Source organism: Falco cherrug, chromosome 5 (assembly GCF_023634085.1).
Source record: "Falco cherrug isolate bFalChe1 chromosome 5, bFalChe1.pri, whole genome shotgun sequence".
Lineage (NCBI taxonomy): Eukaryota > Metazoa > Chordata > Aves > Falconiformes > Falconidae > Falco > Falco cherrug.
In genome coordinates, this window is record NC_073701.1 from 12,578,880 (window position 1) to 12,596,646 (window position 17,767).

Consider the following 17,767-nt stretch of genomic DNA (forward strand, 5'->3'; position numbering starts at 1 on the left):
TTGCATGTCTTTTCTATTACTTCTGTTAACAGCAAGAATTTATTTTTGTTGATGGCTGCTAACAGTTGGCATGCGTAAGATGACATCTTCGAAGTAAGTCTTAAGCAAACAAAACCACCTTTCTTCTGTAACTTCTGGTGTTAATTCCTGTCTTTCTGCTTTTTCTCTTGAGACTGTGTTACAAGCAGTGGTTGTTTCTTTCATGTATGATTAGGTTTGCTATGGAGGTTTTAACACAGCTAAGTTTTAAGACAGCAGTCTAAGACCAGGTTAGGTGTCAAAGTGATGGGTTTACACATGGTGGTTCCTGACCATCCCCAAAACATAGTTCATGTAGACTTGTTTCTGATCCAGGAGGACATATCCCTTTGACCACCGTTGTTACTGTGTTCTCTGTGATCTTGGTGAAGTGCTACACATGAACTTTGTGAAGTAGTGCATGTGTGTTAAATTGAGATTTGCTTTCAGACCTTTCAGGGTGTTTGTTTGTTTGGGGTGTTTTTTTAGGAAGCTCAAAGCCACAACAAATTGGCAGGTTTTCTGATTGCATTTTCAGATCTGGCTGTCTTTAAAAGGCCCATCAGGTGCTAATACGTAATGCTGGGTTTTCAGTGTACTGTTTGTATAGGATGCTACAAATTCATGTATCACTCTTAGTGTGGCTGTCAACCTCAAACAGTTTAGCTATGTTATAGTTTTATAATGGATTAAGTAAATTTTCTCTGGATTCAAAAATTTAAATCGAAATGCAGTTGATCATGATGATAATATAAATATGGTAACAAAATTACAAGACCTTCCGCTTAATCTCTTGTTCTTTATGACTTACTTGAAACCTGTAAAGCATAACAGGTCACCTGGAGTTGCTCTTCTCCTTCAAAATTATTTAACTTTAAGGTTTTCTTAATTGTGAGATAATCGGAAGATGCCTATCTCAGTAAACCTGATGGCAGTGTTACCTCCAGGCTCTTTGCACATTGGCTGCTCTCCTTGTGATGTTCTGAATGCTTCTGCCGTGGTGGATGCAACACACCATTCCTGCTTGGGGCATCAGTAGTCTAGAGATGGATTTTGCAAGTTTGTCTGTGTCTGAAGCTATTGGCAATCTAATTGCTGGATTCAGACGTGGAACTTGCTCCTTACAAAAGCTTTCTTGTGAGTAAACCTGAATACATTTTAATGTCTGAAAAGAGCAAGGGTGGGTGGGGTATCATGGGAATTGCCTTTAGCCTTGCTAGATGGATAGACAGTCTGTGAAAGGCCCCAGGAGGATTTGATTGTGCCTTTAAAAATACTAAAAGAAGGTACTGATATTTAGATTCTTAGTTAGTCTGGTCTTCTGTGATCATTTATTCCTAAAAAGAAACATGAATTCTAAGTCAGTAAATCATTTACTTGATGTCAGTTGTTCACCAAAAGAATGTTGGTTATGACTATGGTTTTGTCAAAATCAACAAGTGCTAAAAGATACTTACCTGGGCTATTCAGTGGCTTGTCTGGAAGCCACTGTTTTAAGTCATGGCAGTTACATACAGCAGTAGGTGCAAAATGCAGTGAAGGAGTGGGCCATTTTATTGCACATCTCTATCTTTGTTGAGTGGTGATAGTGCAAGTGTGTTTTTCAGATGTGCTTCTTGGAGCTGGTGAGCTTTGTCTGTTCGCTCCTTTCAGAAGAAACACCTCTAATGCCTTTAAGTAGCTAATGCAGAAAAGGACCATGCTTTTCTGTGGTTACAAGCTCAGGTGCTGGTAGTAAAGGTATTTCCATGGGTAGGCAAGGAAGGCAAGTGATGTTCCTGGGTAGATCTGTACCACTTAAATTGCTGTCTGGAGTGGGGCAGTTTTCCTTGGGAGTCCTCTTTGCATTTATGAGGGCCAAGTACAGCAAGAAAAATTTTCTTCCCTGCTGTTTTCCTCATTCCAACGTACCTGAAGCAGAGAAACCATCGCTCCAAAGTTGTCATTAAGCTTCCTAAGAATACTTTTATTAATTGTAATTGTCTGTACAGTATAGTTTGACAAGATTAACAAAGCAGGGAGAGTACTTCCTACTGTTAGGCTTAAAGTTTTTCTTTTAATGACAAAGTTCTTTGGATTTGGCATGGTCTGTCTGCTGCAAGCTTCTGAATTGCAAACAGCAATGACCTGGCAAGCAGCACAGCACTGGTAAGAGGATATTTGGGCCAAGGACTCATAGCCAAGCTCTTCCCTTTTTGCATAACATTTTCTTTAATGGGAATGCAAAGCAGATGGGATCGTGGGTAAATAATTACTCCTCAGTTGAGTGAGTACCACCCTGAGGAAGGTGCTTATGTAAGGAATATCCCTGTTGTGCCATGTAAGAACAAGGACGCTGTGCTGAGACTGTGTGAGCAATCATCATGCTGGTGCTTTCTCATATTTGACTCTACAGACTTGTGCTGAAAGGAGTCATTAACTTAAATTTTACCTTAAATACACCAAAAAACTATGGCAACCTAGCACAAGGGGCAACAGTGCCCTTTGAACTGTGCCAGGGGCTTTGGATCTTTAGACCCAGGCAGCAGGCACCTTCTGTTAGTACCAGTGGAGCAGGAGTTCTTCATGGACAAGTCCCCCTTTCCCATCCAGGCGCCTGCTTTGTTTAAAGCCAAAGGTATATCAGCTCCTGGGGACAGCTGTAGATTTTATGGATCAATAGTGTGTGGCTGGGTTCATCTTTTTGGGGCACTAATGTATTTTTCCTCTTCTTCAGTTATTCCAGCATACTTCTAACTCAGTTCTGTATACAGACTGTGCCTGCTGTCTGCAACAACTTCTCTGTGCTGGTGGTGAGATTATTTTCCATTCCTTATGCTATCTGTATGTCTGAGCTGAAGTCATAACACAAGCTTAAAAGATTGCCTTCTTGCTCTGATGTTTGGTACTGTAATGGCACATGGTTCTGCCTGCAATTGCAGAACAAATTATTCTGGATACGGCAGTGAGGGTGACAGTGCAGCTTGAGATCCTCAGCCTAGTCCATCTGCCCTATACTATGGAGTGCCGTGGGGAAAGTATTTAGCCTGGGTATGGAAAGCTCTGTAGCCATGTCATGGGGAGATTCTGCAGAAATAACCCTTCTTTATATCAAGTCTAGTTTAAGCACTGATTTGATTTGGTTTGATTCAGAGTTAGCTCGTGAGTCTTAGAGTTACGCATCTCCTGCACAGTGTCTGTCCCTGCATCGAAGCATGCATGGAATATCAGGAGAATTTAGCTGCCAAACGCATTAAAAAAAAATAAAAATCCCTGCAGCATCTTGTTTTTTGACTGAAGTTCAGACATATGGCCGTAGGCATACCAATAGGCATACCTTTGATGCCAGGTGGTCTGCCTGCCAAACTTAAAGCTGGTTCTCAAGATCTTATGTGGTTATGCTTTCAACAGAGTGCCAGCAAGCAGAACCTTGCAAAGCTGTACTTTGAGCTGATGGTGAGAACAAGATTAGGAAGAATGCTTTAGTCCTGGATAGGCGTTGTAGCTACAAGTAGACTAGATAAATTTTCTTCTAGATCTAAGCCATAGTGTTTTATTTATTTTGCCTGCTCCAAAGCATAAGATAAATTAAAATTTAGATGTTCTAAAAAATTATTTGGATTTGTGCTTGATTTTACGCAGCTCCCAGGTTATGAATCGTTTGATTTTGGACGTGCGCCCTAGGCATTTACTGTTCTAGCTTGAGCCTTTTGGTGTGGCTGCAGAGGAGGAAGCCTGAAGGGGGTGGGAGGAGTGCTTCTCCTTCCCCGCTTTCCTGGTGACCTCCGCTTCTGTGGTTGCGTTCAACTCTTTTCCTGCACATTTTGACCTGTGCTATAATCCTATCAGGGAGGGCAGTTGCAGTCAGGGATGAAGTCTTTTCTGGAAAAGATTTCTTGCCTAGGTCTGCACATCTGAAACACTTTTCGCATTCGTTGGCAGAAATCGGCTTCTCTCAGGTGTGTTTTTGCCATGACTTCTAGTACTCCATTGCCATGATATCTAGTACTCCACCAGGGTCAGTCCTTTCATGCCACTCAGAGATCCCGTGGAGAGCCTAGCTGCATACACCACTGTAGGTGGCAAACTAGCTACATAACTTTTCTTTGCAATCCAAATAAAATTAAAAACCAAAGGAGAGAGCCCCAGGTAACAAACACATCAGCTACATCTATCACTGTCATGACTTTGTGAAGGCAAATATGTCTAATCTCACCTGCTGTCTTTGTCACTGATACCTTTAAATCAATTTGGAACTGAAGGAAAAGAAAATTTGTTTTACTTTAAAAGGGCTAAATTATCATCTCCTCATAGCATTGTAGAATGAAACTTCTAGTTCTATAATTTTGAGTAATGCAGTACGGTTTTAGTTGTAGCTGGAAATTGTCCAAGTTTTTCAGTAATCTGAAAAGTACTTTTAAGGAAACTATAATTTTTGTATGTGGTTGTGTTTTGTTTTGTTATGTAGTGGGTTTTGGTTTGGGGTTGGGTTTTTTTGGTTGGTTCCCCTCCCCCCCCCAAAAAAAAACCCCCAAAAAAACCCCAAGTACAAACTTCAGACAGGGTGTAAGAAAGGTTTTTAAAGGAGGGTTTTTTTTGCGTGATGTTCCCTGCCCTCGCCCTCCCCGAGTTTAAACTCATTAGTTTGGGGAAGACAGGCAAGGTTTCAAGAACACAAACCCCACTTAAAACTTTAAACAAAAGCAGCTAATATAAAGCTAAATCTAGGTCAAGTTTGAGTTAATCATAATAAACAATTTGATAATCCAGAGAAGTTTGTTTATGGGAAAAATGTACCACAAATCTAGTAACTCCGTGATGACTCCAGGATTTTCTTGTTTTGGTATTAACTCCAAGAATTTGGGGAATGGGTATCTTTTAGGTTTCTTTCTGTCTTTTATCACACATTTTCAGTGGTGTGTCTTCAGCCAGACAGTTTCCATGAGGAATATGATTCATTGGGTAATTTATGACATACTTCGGGATGTGCTTTGGACTTCTTATTTTCCTGTTTGGGAAGAGGGACAGGCTGGATGTGGAGATGTTTTGGAAGCCTTAGCTTTTGTTTCTGTGTCACAGTTTGGTTCTGTTTCATGTCTGTGTATGTGAGGAAGGGCTTGTGCATTCTGGAGTTCATGCCCTCCCTCTTCTTATCGCTCCACATTAACTGGTCTGATAAAAGATGTCACCTCTCCCTGCAAGACTTGCCTTTCCTGTATCCTTGGGCATTTGCAGATACAGCAGTAATAGTGGGATTAGTTGGATATGCAGTTCTTGTGAACGACATCTGTATGTTTTCTTTCATAGAGTGTAGCTAGAATTTCATGTGGTGCTGGAAATGACCATGAGATAATGTGTCTTTTCCCGAGACAGAGCAGGATGCTTTTCTAACCACGTTAAGGATTCAGACAATAGTCTTGTTCTATGGATGTATGATACAGGTTTGAACATACTGACATGGTAGTTTAAAACAAACAAGCAAACAAAAACCCCCAAGTAAAAATATTAGTACCAGTTGGAAAACACGGCGTTGTGAATAAGAGAATGATAGAGTCTGGGCTAGTATTATATCTTTCGTAGTGTATCCCCAAGAGAAATGCTTTAGCAGCATATAAATGGTCACCCTTTTTTCCTCTTTTCCTTCTATTCCAGCTGAGTGTTTGTGAGCTAGAGTGTCTGTGGTGGCTGCTGCAGTGGGAAACATAGATTAGCTGGTTAAGATGCACACAATGTTAAGTATAGATACTTAGTGACAAGCATAAACATGAGTTAAATGGTGAGAATTAGGATCATTAAGAACGAGCTTGCAGGTGGCAATTTTCCAAGAGTGACCTGTTTTTTTTTTACCTACCGTTGTATTCTTAGATGGCTTTCCTTTACTCCCATTGGAGATTAGTTGGTGCCCTCAGGTGCAGAGAGCAGCCTCACAAAAGGCTGATCTGGCCCATCTGAGAGGATGAGAGGAAGAGCGGTGGGGGTGAGGTAGGGTGGCACCTCAGTCGGCCTCCCACTGACAGCCAAGAAGTGGAAGGGGCTAATAACTGCTTTTAAAATCTCTCCTTTATTGTTTTCAGTTGTAAGTTTCCCATTCAGGCAAAACAAGCAGCAGTGGTGGTTCAAAGAGCTGCTTCACTTGGGTCTAGTGATGCTTGCAAAAGGCTGCTGCTGGGTCCAAGGCTCATATGAAGTTTTGTATCTAGACAAGCTTACAATATCCTTGTGCTTCACAAGCTATTGTCTTTGCTAACATGCTTAAAAACCCTGCAGCAAGCTTTGTGTCAGAAATAATAATGAAAAGATACCTTCCTTGAAAATCAAAAGTTATGCAGACAGATTAGCTTCTGTATGTGAGTGTGCTTTAGTTTTCTTGGGGTGGCTGCATAGGAGGCATTTCTGAATAAAGTTCCAATTCTGTGGGATGCTTTGCATCCTCAAGGGTTAGCTGAATTTGAGTAGAATACAGGGGCATCTAGAATTTCTTTCAATTGGGTAAGGATGGGGAAGTATCACAGAATGGTTTGGGTTGGAAGGGACCTTTAAAGATCATCTAGTACGATGCCCTTTCTGCATCTTTCCCTAGACTAGGTTGCTCAAAGCCCCAGCCAACGTGACCTGAAATGCTTTCAATAATGGGGCACCCACAGCTTCTCTGGGTAACCTGTTCCAGTGTCTCACCACCCTTGTCGGAAAAAAAAAAAATAAAAAAAAATTAATTCTTCCTTATGTCCAGACTAAACCTACCTTCTTTCAGTTTAAAATCATTGTCCCTTGTCATGTCACTGCAGGCCCAGGTAAAAAGTCTGTCCCCATCTTTCTTACAAGCCCCCTTTAAGTATGGAAGGGTGGATTGAGTTAGTGAAGAACACCTGTTTCCCACACCTTTTAATGGGCAGTACTCTTCTGGATGTGTCTAATGAAGGTGAGGCCTAAAACAGCAACCTGAATATGACCACATATTCTCTAAACTTGTAGTCAGTAAAGTTAGAAAAAAAAAAGGGGCGGGGGGAAACCCTCAGACTGTGCAGTATTTGACGGGAAGCCAGTGTAACTCCCTTGAAATCGGAGTGGCATGCCTGAGTCAGTGAAGTATGAGCTAAGAATCTGGCAGAAGGCTTTTGCACAAAGGAAGGCTGAGAGAGTCTCTCAGGAAGCCTGTATGCTGCTAAATGTGGCATGTTTGAACATGAGACTGACATCATTGTGAGTTCATAGTGGTGAAGGAACAAAGTATCAGCCACAAATTAGACTGACCTATTTTTTAAGTCACTTCTGAAAACTTAATAGCACAGTGTGTTGCTTGTGCAAGCTGTTTATTTCTATCCCAACCCCTGACTACTTCATTTAAAGTGCGGGTTAACCCTCTAAACCATTGGAGGACTTGTTCAGGAAGGTGTGTGTGTGTGTGTGTGTTTGAGGGGTGCTACAGACTTCCTTCCTTGGCTTTTTTTTCCACTCTGACCTCAATCTTCACATAAAGGAAGTGATTAAGGACCACCCATCGTATACCTTTATCCTTCAGGATCGGTTTCCTGGAGGTAAAAACCTCAGGATCGCGTACCAAACCCTGACTCCTTTCTAAGGGTTGCTCACATGCAGACTGCAAGTCTGTCTGAAAATGATCAGAACACTTGCCAGTGGTATCAACAGAAATTTATGTATAGTTTGTAAGTTATTATAAAAGTAATCAGTATTATTTATCTATGTGTTCATGATCATTGACAAATAACTGGTGTTTCTTTCATTTCTGGATACCTAAGAAATACAAGGAACTTGCAGTTTGCAGATGATACGCTTCTTCCCAAGTATTTTAGTTGGCTCTGCATGCACTGAAGTTGATCCATTTGGTTGATATATTACTTCAGTTATTGCAGAAGTATATTGAGCTTTCCTAGCTTGGGATTACTTTGACAACAATCAGTGCCTTTCTGGTTGCTTTTAAAAGGACTGTGTAAAACAGAGCACCTCTACAAATTCTGGAGAAATAAAAAATCTTGTGTATAGATTTGTACACAGCTGTGCCTGCATGTAAGCATACTTCAAACAGGATAATACAAATGTAATTTAAAGGAATATGTTTTGTTTCTCTTTGCTATTAAAAATTCTGTTAGAAGCCCAGCTAGATTGCTACAGAACATTTCTTGTTGACCCTGATCTTTGACTAAGGCACATACCAGATAATAACAGAACTTACTCCCTCAGTTCACTATTGTGTGTTTTTGCTCTTGAAACTTTAAAAAAATCTCATCTTGCAAACTAGATGTAATGGCGGTGACATTTTGTCAGTGGTTCTTAAGGGTAATTAATACATTTTGTGGTTATGTCACTCTTCTTCCTTTACTTAAATGGTAATAGTGATGTAAGAGGCACAGCTGGGGAATGTAAGTCACCCTCTGCTCTCTCCTTCCATTGTAAAGATACATACAGCTTTTCTCTCCAGCCACGTAGTTACCATGCCAGAAGTGTGGCTTTGGCACCACTGCAGGTCTTGTATAACATGATTCATATTGAAAGAAACAGTTGGGATCCTTTGGGAAAGGTGTACCAGGGCATGTTACCTGGAGCGTAGCTCAGTGAGATACTCAGTGACTTCTGCTTTTGTTCCTGAACTGGGGCCCTGATGGTACCATCTTGACAATTAAACCAAAATTTGAAAGCGGTTTTAATAAGTAGGTCATCAGGATTACCTTTGTGGGTACAAATGAGGCAGGAAAACATGTTCTGTTCCCAGTGTGTGAGCTATCAGGAGTCCTACATCACAGTAAGAGATGTGGGTCCCAATCCTCTGGATCTAGGAGTTTGTCAGTTTATTTTCTGGGCTTCATCTGCAGTTCTGCAGTCACTCCATGTTATAGCTGAACCCCTTCCTACCCTGCACAGCCCAGAACAGGAGACCTCTTAACAGGATTTTTGCAACTGTTTAATTTCTGGGAAGAGCTAACTACTTTAATTATTTCACATTAATTGGGAGCCTTTGCCGTAAATCATATACCTCTGTTTCCTTCTCTTACCCTACCTCGAGATAGTGGAGCTGTATCACATTTGTGAACTCACTGTTTTCCACCATCTATTCTGTTTCCTTGCCGTATAGATGTCATTTAAGGGGAAACACAATTAAACTTAACTGCTTTTCTGAGTAGGACTGAGCTTGCATATATGTAATGTCAATGTTTTATTTGGCCCAGCATCCTTTCTGAAGGTGCTTCTATGTGCTTTTATCACTATGTAGCATACAGTGCTCATAATATTAATTTTGAGTGTGCAGACAATTTTCTAAATGAGTTTGATAATAGGTCTAATTAACACTTCTTAAATATTTTTTTAAAACTTCTAGATGTTTCTCTGTACCACTGACAGGACATGAATGCCGTGCACTACAGCACTATATTTTCAGACACAAGCAGGAAGAAAAAAAGTATTAATGTTGACAGTGTAATAAAAAAAAAAAAAAGAAAAAAAAAAGAAAAATTCCTTCCAAACTTTCTCATGCCCTGATCTGAAGGGGTTGAATGTGCATGTTGCCTTCCGGGATAACTGGTGTCATTTCCTCAAATGGGTGAAAGACCAGAACATTTTAACCCACAGCATACCATACCATGGAAGCAGTTTACATGTCTCTGTTCTTAAGGGAATTGACTCACAGTGATCTTTAGTCATTCAATTTAATTTGAGAGAAGACTCATTAAAAAGTCTGTTGCAAGAAATTCACCCCTGCCTTGCCCAGAAGCTATTCTGATTTATTTCCCTAATAAAATTACCATCATTATCCTCTGCCTTTAATCCATCCTGGTTCTTGTATGAAGGCTTCAGATCCACCTTCTGTTTTCATCATACAGTGACCACACAGCAGATCAGAGTTGCGCTTTTTTTTTTTTCCTTAAATTTTTGGCTCCTTACTTGCAGGCCCATATTATTTGAACGTCTCCCCCTTAAAGTCTCTCACTAGGCAAAAGGCCTTAAACTTAAAGGCTAAGCATTGTCTGAAGAGTCTGAGGTCGCATTTTATCTTCTTTCGTGGGAAGCCTTTTAAAGAAGTAGTACAGACTATTACAACAGCTGTGCTGGATGTTTATTTAGTGCTTACTCTTCAGAGCACTCCTCCTTTTAATCTGTTTCTCAGCAAAAAAGATGACCATGTAAAATACAAAAGCCACTCTTTCTGCTGGTCTACAGAGCTGCAGAACACTGTCAGGTGATTCGGGATGTGCCGATCGTGTAGTAGGTGGAAACCTTGGTGTCATGTAAGAGGCTGCTGTAAAGCAGTCTTATTCTACTAAGAGTAAGGATATGCTGGAGTTTCAACAGCTTGAGGATTTCTAAAGTATCTCAGCGTTTTGAGGTTTTCCCTCTTTGTACTTTGAATGGAAAGCTAAAATGCAGTTGCTGGTGGAGACTAGCAGGCATGGATTTTGCCAGTTGTCACAATTAAATGATGAAACTTCACCATTTGGTGTACAGGAACCCAAGAGCACTCATGATGTGTTTTGTAAGGATAGGCAACTGTCCTCTGGTTTTGATTTGGTTTGTGTTTCTTATGTTACATGCTGTGGCTTTGGGTTGGATCTCTTTACACTTGGATTACATAGGTAAGTTGTAAAATTACTTCATAGTAAATTTTATAAATTTTATGCCAGATACTTCATACATCATTAGATTTTTAGGGAAGGACAGGATTAAACTTTTAGGAAAGGAGAGGTAGGTACATCCTTAGAAGGATGCTGTCATGCTTGACTGCTTAGTCTCTCCCGGGCTTCTAGCTTGCTTGATGCACCAGAGCTGGTAGCTGTGGGAGGAAGGCACTGTGTGACCTGACTGGTTGGATTCGTTTAGCTGCAGTTTAGGGAAGGCCCTGAGCAAGAAAAGAGAAAAAAAGGCTTCCATTTGTAATTCTGGAGAATAGAAGAAAGTATTTAAGTAAGGCCTGGAGGACTTCTTATTTGCCAGAAGTAAGTAAAAAGGCAAGTTTATATCCTTTTGTAATTCACCCTAATTGAAAGGATGTATATTTCTTTTCTAAAAGTCAGCAGAAAAATCCTGGCCTCTTAATGATGAAAGACTTTCTTTTAAAAAAAATTTCTCCTAAGCACAAATAGCTGAAGTTTCCACTTTAAACTTGGGTGGCTCTTTCATATTTCACTTAATGGTAATACGGTATCGTTTCTCTCCCTCCCCCTTGTTACCACCAAGGCTAAAAAGGAGGAGGGGGGATATAAAATGTTTCCGAAAATTACAGGAAACGTCTGTTCCTTTAACAGCATTGCCAGGGAATTTCCAAATGCGCTGAATGCTTATGGCTGAACTTGCAGCAGCTCACTCTCCAGTCGTGAGTGGATCCTGTTCTAAAAATGTGACACCTCCTTCCAGTAAATGATGTTGAAATTAAGTATATGCTTTATTTCTCATCTGCTCTTCAGCAGAATTGATTGCATCCAGTGGTGAAATGAGGGCTTTTGGGACCTGCGTTAAGCACCTGATTTACTTCTGTTCACTAAAGTGGGAAAAATAGTATATAGTTTCCTGACGTGGTAGCTAGTTTATTTGTAAGGACTTTGGAGAGGTGTGGATGGCAGGCATTAGTGAATGCGAAGACTGCATGACACTTCAGAAACTGCACGTGAAGCACTAAGGAACAGAAAGGGAGATGCTTTTTGTCCCAATACTTTGTTTGCTTGGACTGTCACAAGGTGGTCTCTGATCATAGGGTCTTATCCCTAGGCAGAACCTAATCGGTGTTAAACACTAGGTTAGCTTTCATTTCCAGGGATGAGATTAGAAAAGGGGATAGTGACAAACGCGATGAGTAGGATGAGCTTTCTTTTTGTCCTCTGTTGCCTTCTGCGGGGCTTCTGCCACTGAGCTAGAGGAAGGAGCAAGGGTGACCTGCAGAGCCTCTGCCAGGGGCTCGGAAGGTTATCTGCCAGACAGAGCAGGCAGGGGGAGAAACAGCCCTGCCACAATCTTCAACAGAACTTCTCGTCCACCTCTGCCCTGCTGCCCTGGCATAGGTACGCCATGTGCTAATGATGGGCAAGCGAGGGGATCTGCAGCCTGGGACCTCCCGGGGACAAATGTGCGGGTGCCAGTAAAGGTGTCCGTCCCAGTGAGCAGTGTTCTGGGCACAAAATCTTTAATCGTCTGTCTGAAAGACTCTACCCCACGGTCTGCTGGTGGTGTTTGCGAGGCTTATACAGCAGTTGCCTCAAGGCAGAGAGGTGATTCCTGTAGCTCCTTTCCTTGCAGCGTGACGTGCGTTTTGAATCTGTTCACCGGCTGTCGTAATGTGTTCAACCCTCTGCTGCGATGGCTCTTCATGGTTGTCATGTCATTTACTACATGGTTTGGAGCCACTCCTGGGTTTTGTAATGAGGCAGTGCTTGGCAGTAATTTATTATCGTGGGTTATATTACAGTGATTAAGTGGAGCTGTCATCTCTTGATAGTCATGATTTGAATCTTGGTTTTAGCTGCCCAGGAAACGGTTTGGAATTGACACTAATGTGTTTATTTTTACTTCCTCCTGTAAAGGTTATAATTTAATGCATTCTTGTAGGAACAGCAGGTGCTTCGTACAGAAGTTGTACGGGTATGACTGTATGTGATGATTGGTGATGCCAGTATTACCAGTTTCCAGTGTTGGCCTGTTTAGTGTGTGGGGAGGTGGGATTATTTATCCGAGATGTTCTGTTTCATTAGTCTTAGTCCATGCAATATATAGCTGTAATCAGACTTCCTTAATGGCGGCCTCCTATATTAACAGATACTGAACAAGTGTTTTTGAATTCATGCAAATGCATCACCCGTGAATGCTAGTTACAGATTAGTTTTCTGGCAGGGAGATGTGTCAAATTGTGTATAAGGCTATTGTTGGTCGGGGTTCTTGTTTGTTTGTTGTTTTTTGAAGCATCTCCAACCTTTTTTCTTTTTAAAGATAGTGGAGAAACTCGCTGTTTGGGTTTTGGTGTTTTTTTTCCTATCAGTATAGCATAACTTTCTATTTCAGACCCTTTACAAGTAAATGGATGCTAGTGTTTATTAAGTCTCTTCTCACCTAGGTTTTCATGTGTTTGGGGGAGTTTTACAGCAAATGACTGCACTGAAAGTGTGAAATCCGTTTTCTAGGTTGGTGGGGGTTTTTTTTTTTGGTCTTTTAATAAGGATTTTATTTTATTTTTTTTTTTAATTTTTCCTATGCTTAGGTATTTCCCTCTGCTGGCCTTTGTATGTGGACCACCCTCCCTCTGTCCTGTTCAGCCCATTTAGATTCGGAGTTAAATGTAGGTGAGTAATTGTTTTTTGACATGAAACAATAATGAATATGTATCAAAGTACTCCAGAGTTTTCAGTTGCTTTGACTTGGAAGTCATAGAGAGAATGATCTTTTAAAAACCCATTGACACTTTTCCTGGTTGTCTAGTTTACCAGGCAACAGAAAACTAAAAATGTTATGTATTATAGTATTTTTTGGAGTGGATTAGGTAAGCTTTCATTCTGGATGTCACAGAACTATATGCTGTGAACCTGAAGTGAAAAAGTGTGTTTTGAAACGGAAAGAAGCTCCCTGCTTGTATGGGTGGAGAAGGGAGTCCCCAGGTGAAGTCACTGAGCTGTTGAATAGAGTGATATAACACATTAACAGCGTGTTCTAATGCTTCCCATGAGCTCACATTCTATCAGTCAGGTTTCCCTGCTATAATACATAAAAAGTTTATTGTTTTACAGTGAATGTCAAAGAGGTTGGCTTCTTGGTAAATGCAAGTGATGCTAATCCATCATACTGGTTACAGTTGGTGATGGTGCATGGATGATATTTGCAAGAACGTTGCACATATTTGAGGGCTGTGTTGAGTAGGTCAGCAAAATGGTTTTGGTGGTGTATTTTTTGGTTTGGTTTTGGTAGTAGAAGAAGTTATTTCAAAGACCACTATTTGTATAAAAAGCAGTATCTTGTTATCTAATTGGAAGGTCCATCCATCTAGCTTTGTCCAGTTGTCTTAGAGTGCTGGTGGTAAAAGTGTTGCTAGGCAGTAGGTGTAGAAGTAGAATGAGCTTAAAAATTTGAACTGGAGGGGGTTTATTATGCAGCTTATTCTCATGAGAAGTTGATTATCTTTCTGATTCTTTCTCTCTCCATGTTTCAGTTTTCAGATTGCTGAGCACAGTGAAGTGGGGTGACTTTCCTTTAGAACTACTAATCAAAACTGAGTATTCAAGTAGGATGAAGGGCAATAGGGTACTGAACAGAAAATTCTCCATCTATTTTTTTTTCAATGAATTACATTTGCCTTTCTTATGAATATACAGCATGTAATCTAAAATGCATGTGGCTGCTGTTTCTACAACAAAGAGAAGATTATATCCACTTTGACTACATATACAGATCTAAAGTACAGATGCACTGAAAGTAGGAGAGGAGGGAGCAGCCATTCTGATCATACAGAATAAGCAAAGGAAAGCAGGGTGAAATTCTTAAAACTGCTTCTCTTCTAAGAACATGGTATGGAAGTGACATTTAAGAAGTAAAAAAAAGAAAACCCCAAAAAACTATGTGTTTCTGTTTGAGTAACTTCCTTGCTGCTCTCTACTTGCACCAAAGTGGTGTGTGCTCGGGAGGGTGAGGGAAAGTCTGTGTTCTTCAACCCCCGCCAACCAGTGTGAGGAAATGATGTGCTTATGAGATGATGACAGAATCTTCTGAAAAGCCAAAAGACACCCTCATTCCCCTCACTGAGCAGCACAAGCCCTTGTTAAGAGCTGCTCTTTTAAATCACAAGCATTTGTGATCTCAACTCCCGTGCTCTCTGCACAGTGGCAGGTAAGAGGTAGGCTGCTTGTCACCTCATCTACATTTTTGTCCCAGACCTTATGCTTTTGTTACACAGTTGTTGAACTCTGGAGTTTATTGGCTTGCTTGCTGAGTTCAAACAAGTACAGCCATTCCTCACTTTCACTTAGAAGTCTTATTTCCCCTTATGCTCTGCAGATCCTGTGTTTCTCACTACTGATGAGCAGCAACTTGAGCAGGGATTGGCCTGCCCTCGCCTTGCTTTCCTTAATTGTCACTCAGTCTCTAGTAGCACAGGTTACAAGCACCTGTCCAGAACTTTTATTTCCATCTTTCTGAGGCTGGTGAGGGAATGCTCTAGCTGTCATAGATGTTTTGGGGGAAAAAAAATCGTGCAGGAGTGGGAATTCACCCTGCGATCAGGAGTTCCTCTCTGGTGCAGGAATTTGTGTAGGCTTGTTTGTCGAGTGTCACGTGTGGCTGTGGTGATAGGGACTGCTGCTGCTGGTGTTGGCACTGGCTCTGGAACCACAGGCAGCTCTCAGCTCAGTAACACTGAAGCCAAATACTCCTTTGAAAACAGTGGATGTGCCAGCAGCGGCATGTGCCCTGCAGTTTAGAATCTCCTACCTTTGTGTTTTGATTCAGCTTTTGGGTTTCTTTTTTATGCTTGTGTCCATCTTGAGAAACATGAAAGGGAATCTGTCTGCAGGGTGGATAGTATTTTTCTCATATGTGCATGTGTTTGCTTCTAGAAAGCAGAAAAATACATGTTTTTTAAAAAAATCATATCTTTCAGGTGACTCAAGCTCAGTATGCAAAAGCTGCCCTTCAGGACCTTCTAATGTTCAGATGCTGTAAAGTTATTTTGTTGGCATTTTGCCATGCAGCAGTGACGTATGTGGGAGTATTGCTGTAGGCACCTGACGAAGCAGGCATTAGTGACGTCGGGAACAAAATTGCTGAGCATTTATGACACCAAGGTTCAGCTTCAAGGTTATCTACTTATGTGAGGCACAAGTCTTTCAGAGATTGTGGCAAGGCTTCTGGAAGCTCTCAGATAGTTCCTTAACCGAGGTAGAATTAGGGCGTTGTTCTGAGAGTTTTTAAAATACATTCTTACTACATCTGCCTCTTTAAAAATAGTTGCTATCGCATGAGCCAAAGCCTGAGATAACTCAAACAAGTGTCCTGCTGTGATGTGAGGGAATTGCCTGGAGTCAAAGCAGTAGAAGTAGGCATTAGGAGTGCATACAAAATGTGAGTTGTTTTGACTAAGGAATCAAACACACAACTTAAGTGCCAGGTTTCCAGTTATGTGGTTGCCTGCTTCACTCCATCTGAGCCATTTGGGATGGGAACAGGAATCCCTGAGGCAGAGAGGTCATGTAGTTCTGTGGCAGCATTACATGTACATATTGGAGATCCACTGTTGTTTCTGTGGAAGGTAGTAGGGGTTTTGTTGTTTTTGTTCTTTAAATAATATGGAGAAACTGTAAAGGTACTGGGAAAGTGTGGAACAGATATTTTTAGTTTTACAGCAAGTTAAGTTTAATTTTCTTCTTTGAAAGTGGTAACAAGCAGTTCCACATGTTGCAGTCCACCTACAAGGAGGAAGAAGCCATGCAGTATTACTGCTGTGTGTGTGAATGACTTCATGCAGTATTCTCATGGCTTGATTACGGATCACTTGTCCATAATCCCGATTTCAGTGTAGAACATCCTGTGACTAAGATGGCTTCCTAGCTTGAAGATCAGCAACGTAATTGAGGTTTAGCTTTTTCCAAACTATGATTAGAAAAGAAACAGGTATTTCAACACCTTGTAGTAGCTAAATTACAAGAGCAGTCACTAGGAATGGGAGGAGGGTTCTGGTGTTTACCTAAAGCAGGAGGCTACCAGTTTCTCTTGTTTAGGTGGGTCCCAAAGTCTGATAGTACCAGAAACAGAAAGAATTAAAACAACCCGAAAATCTATACTTGATAAAAATGTTGTTCCTCCCCTGCCCATTGGAGCTGTTCCTGTCAAAACAGGACTTCAATCACAATAACTTGAGGTGACATTGCTGTTAAGTTTATTACTTTCAAGCCATGAGCAGAATGCTTTCAGAAACTTAACGTGTAGATATATGTTAAAGGTAGAACTGTTATTTGAAAGAATTCTTGACTGGTAGCCCACTTGCCTTATGTTCTTTACATGCTATTTGCCCAGTCACCATATACAAGTGGTTTGAGTTCTTTTTGAGAATCTTCTGAAACAAACTTCTATCATACGAGAGTTTGAGGCAGTGAGCAGTAAGTATTTAGAAGATAAGAAATATACCCAAACTGAAAATGGCAAATTAAAGATTACATATTGTTTTAATGGCCTCTGTTTTAGAGTTCTGTGGTTTCTCAACTGCTTGGACTTTTAAGTCAGCAATTTACCCATCAAAACAGACTGTCTAGTTCACGAACAAACTGTCTAGCTTGCAAAGGAGCTAGAGCCAATTCCCACTAGAGCCAGTGGAAAAGTTTTCATTGAGTTCAGTGGGTTTGGTATCTGGCAGGCTTTGATACAAATAAAAGAGAATCAAAATTTGTGACAGGACATGTTAGGAGAAATAAAAAAAATGCAGAATACTTTTTTCTCTCTGAATAAAAAAAGAAAAGGACACAACTATCAAGTTTCACTCCCCCCCCGCCTTGCATAATGGCATAGCCTTTTGATACCTTCCTAAGGCTATATATATATGAGTCATATAATGACTACTCTTTGAGGGGGAGCACACCTGCCAACCAGCTTGCAAAGACAGGGTTTTTCTAAAATACATTTAATTAAGGCTTGGTATAGTAATTTTTCCAATAATTTTTGTAGTTTAGGAGCAATATGCATTTGACTGCTATATGCTTCCATTCATCTGGACAGGCTTAAAAGCACTGGCTCTGTAGCACTAGAGTCAGGGCAAATAGAAGATTACATTTTGTCAATCTAGTGGCTGTTTGTGTAAAAC

The 17,767-nt window shown here is 40.8% G+C and overlaps 1 protein-coding gene across 19 annotated transcripts in view; it reads left to right on the top strand.

The window, feature by feature from the left end:
* The window catches only part of DUSP16 (dual specificity phosphatase 16), a 75,920-nt gene that overhangs the window by 23,049 nt on the left and 35,104 nt on the right, over positions 1 to 17,767 (top strand). For 11 of the 19 annotated variants that reach the window (XM_055712690.1, XM_055712698.1, XM_027815002.2 and 8 more), the window contains exon 2: positions 13,190 to 13,271. The exons of 2 other annotated variants lie outside the window; for them this stretch is intronic. The gene's annotated coding sequence lies outside the window, so the exon portion shown is untranslated. The remainder of the gene's footprint in view (positions 1 to 13,189; positions 13,272 to 17,767) is intronic. 6 more of the 19 variants (XM_055712694.1, XM_027815008.2, XM_055712689.1 and 3 more) reach the window with 1 other exon arrangement.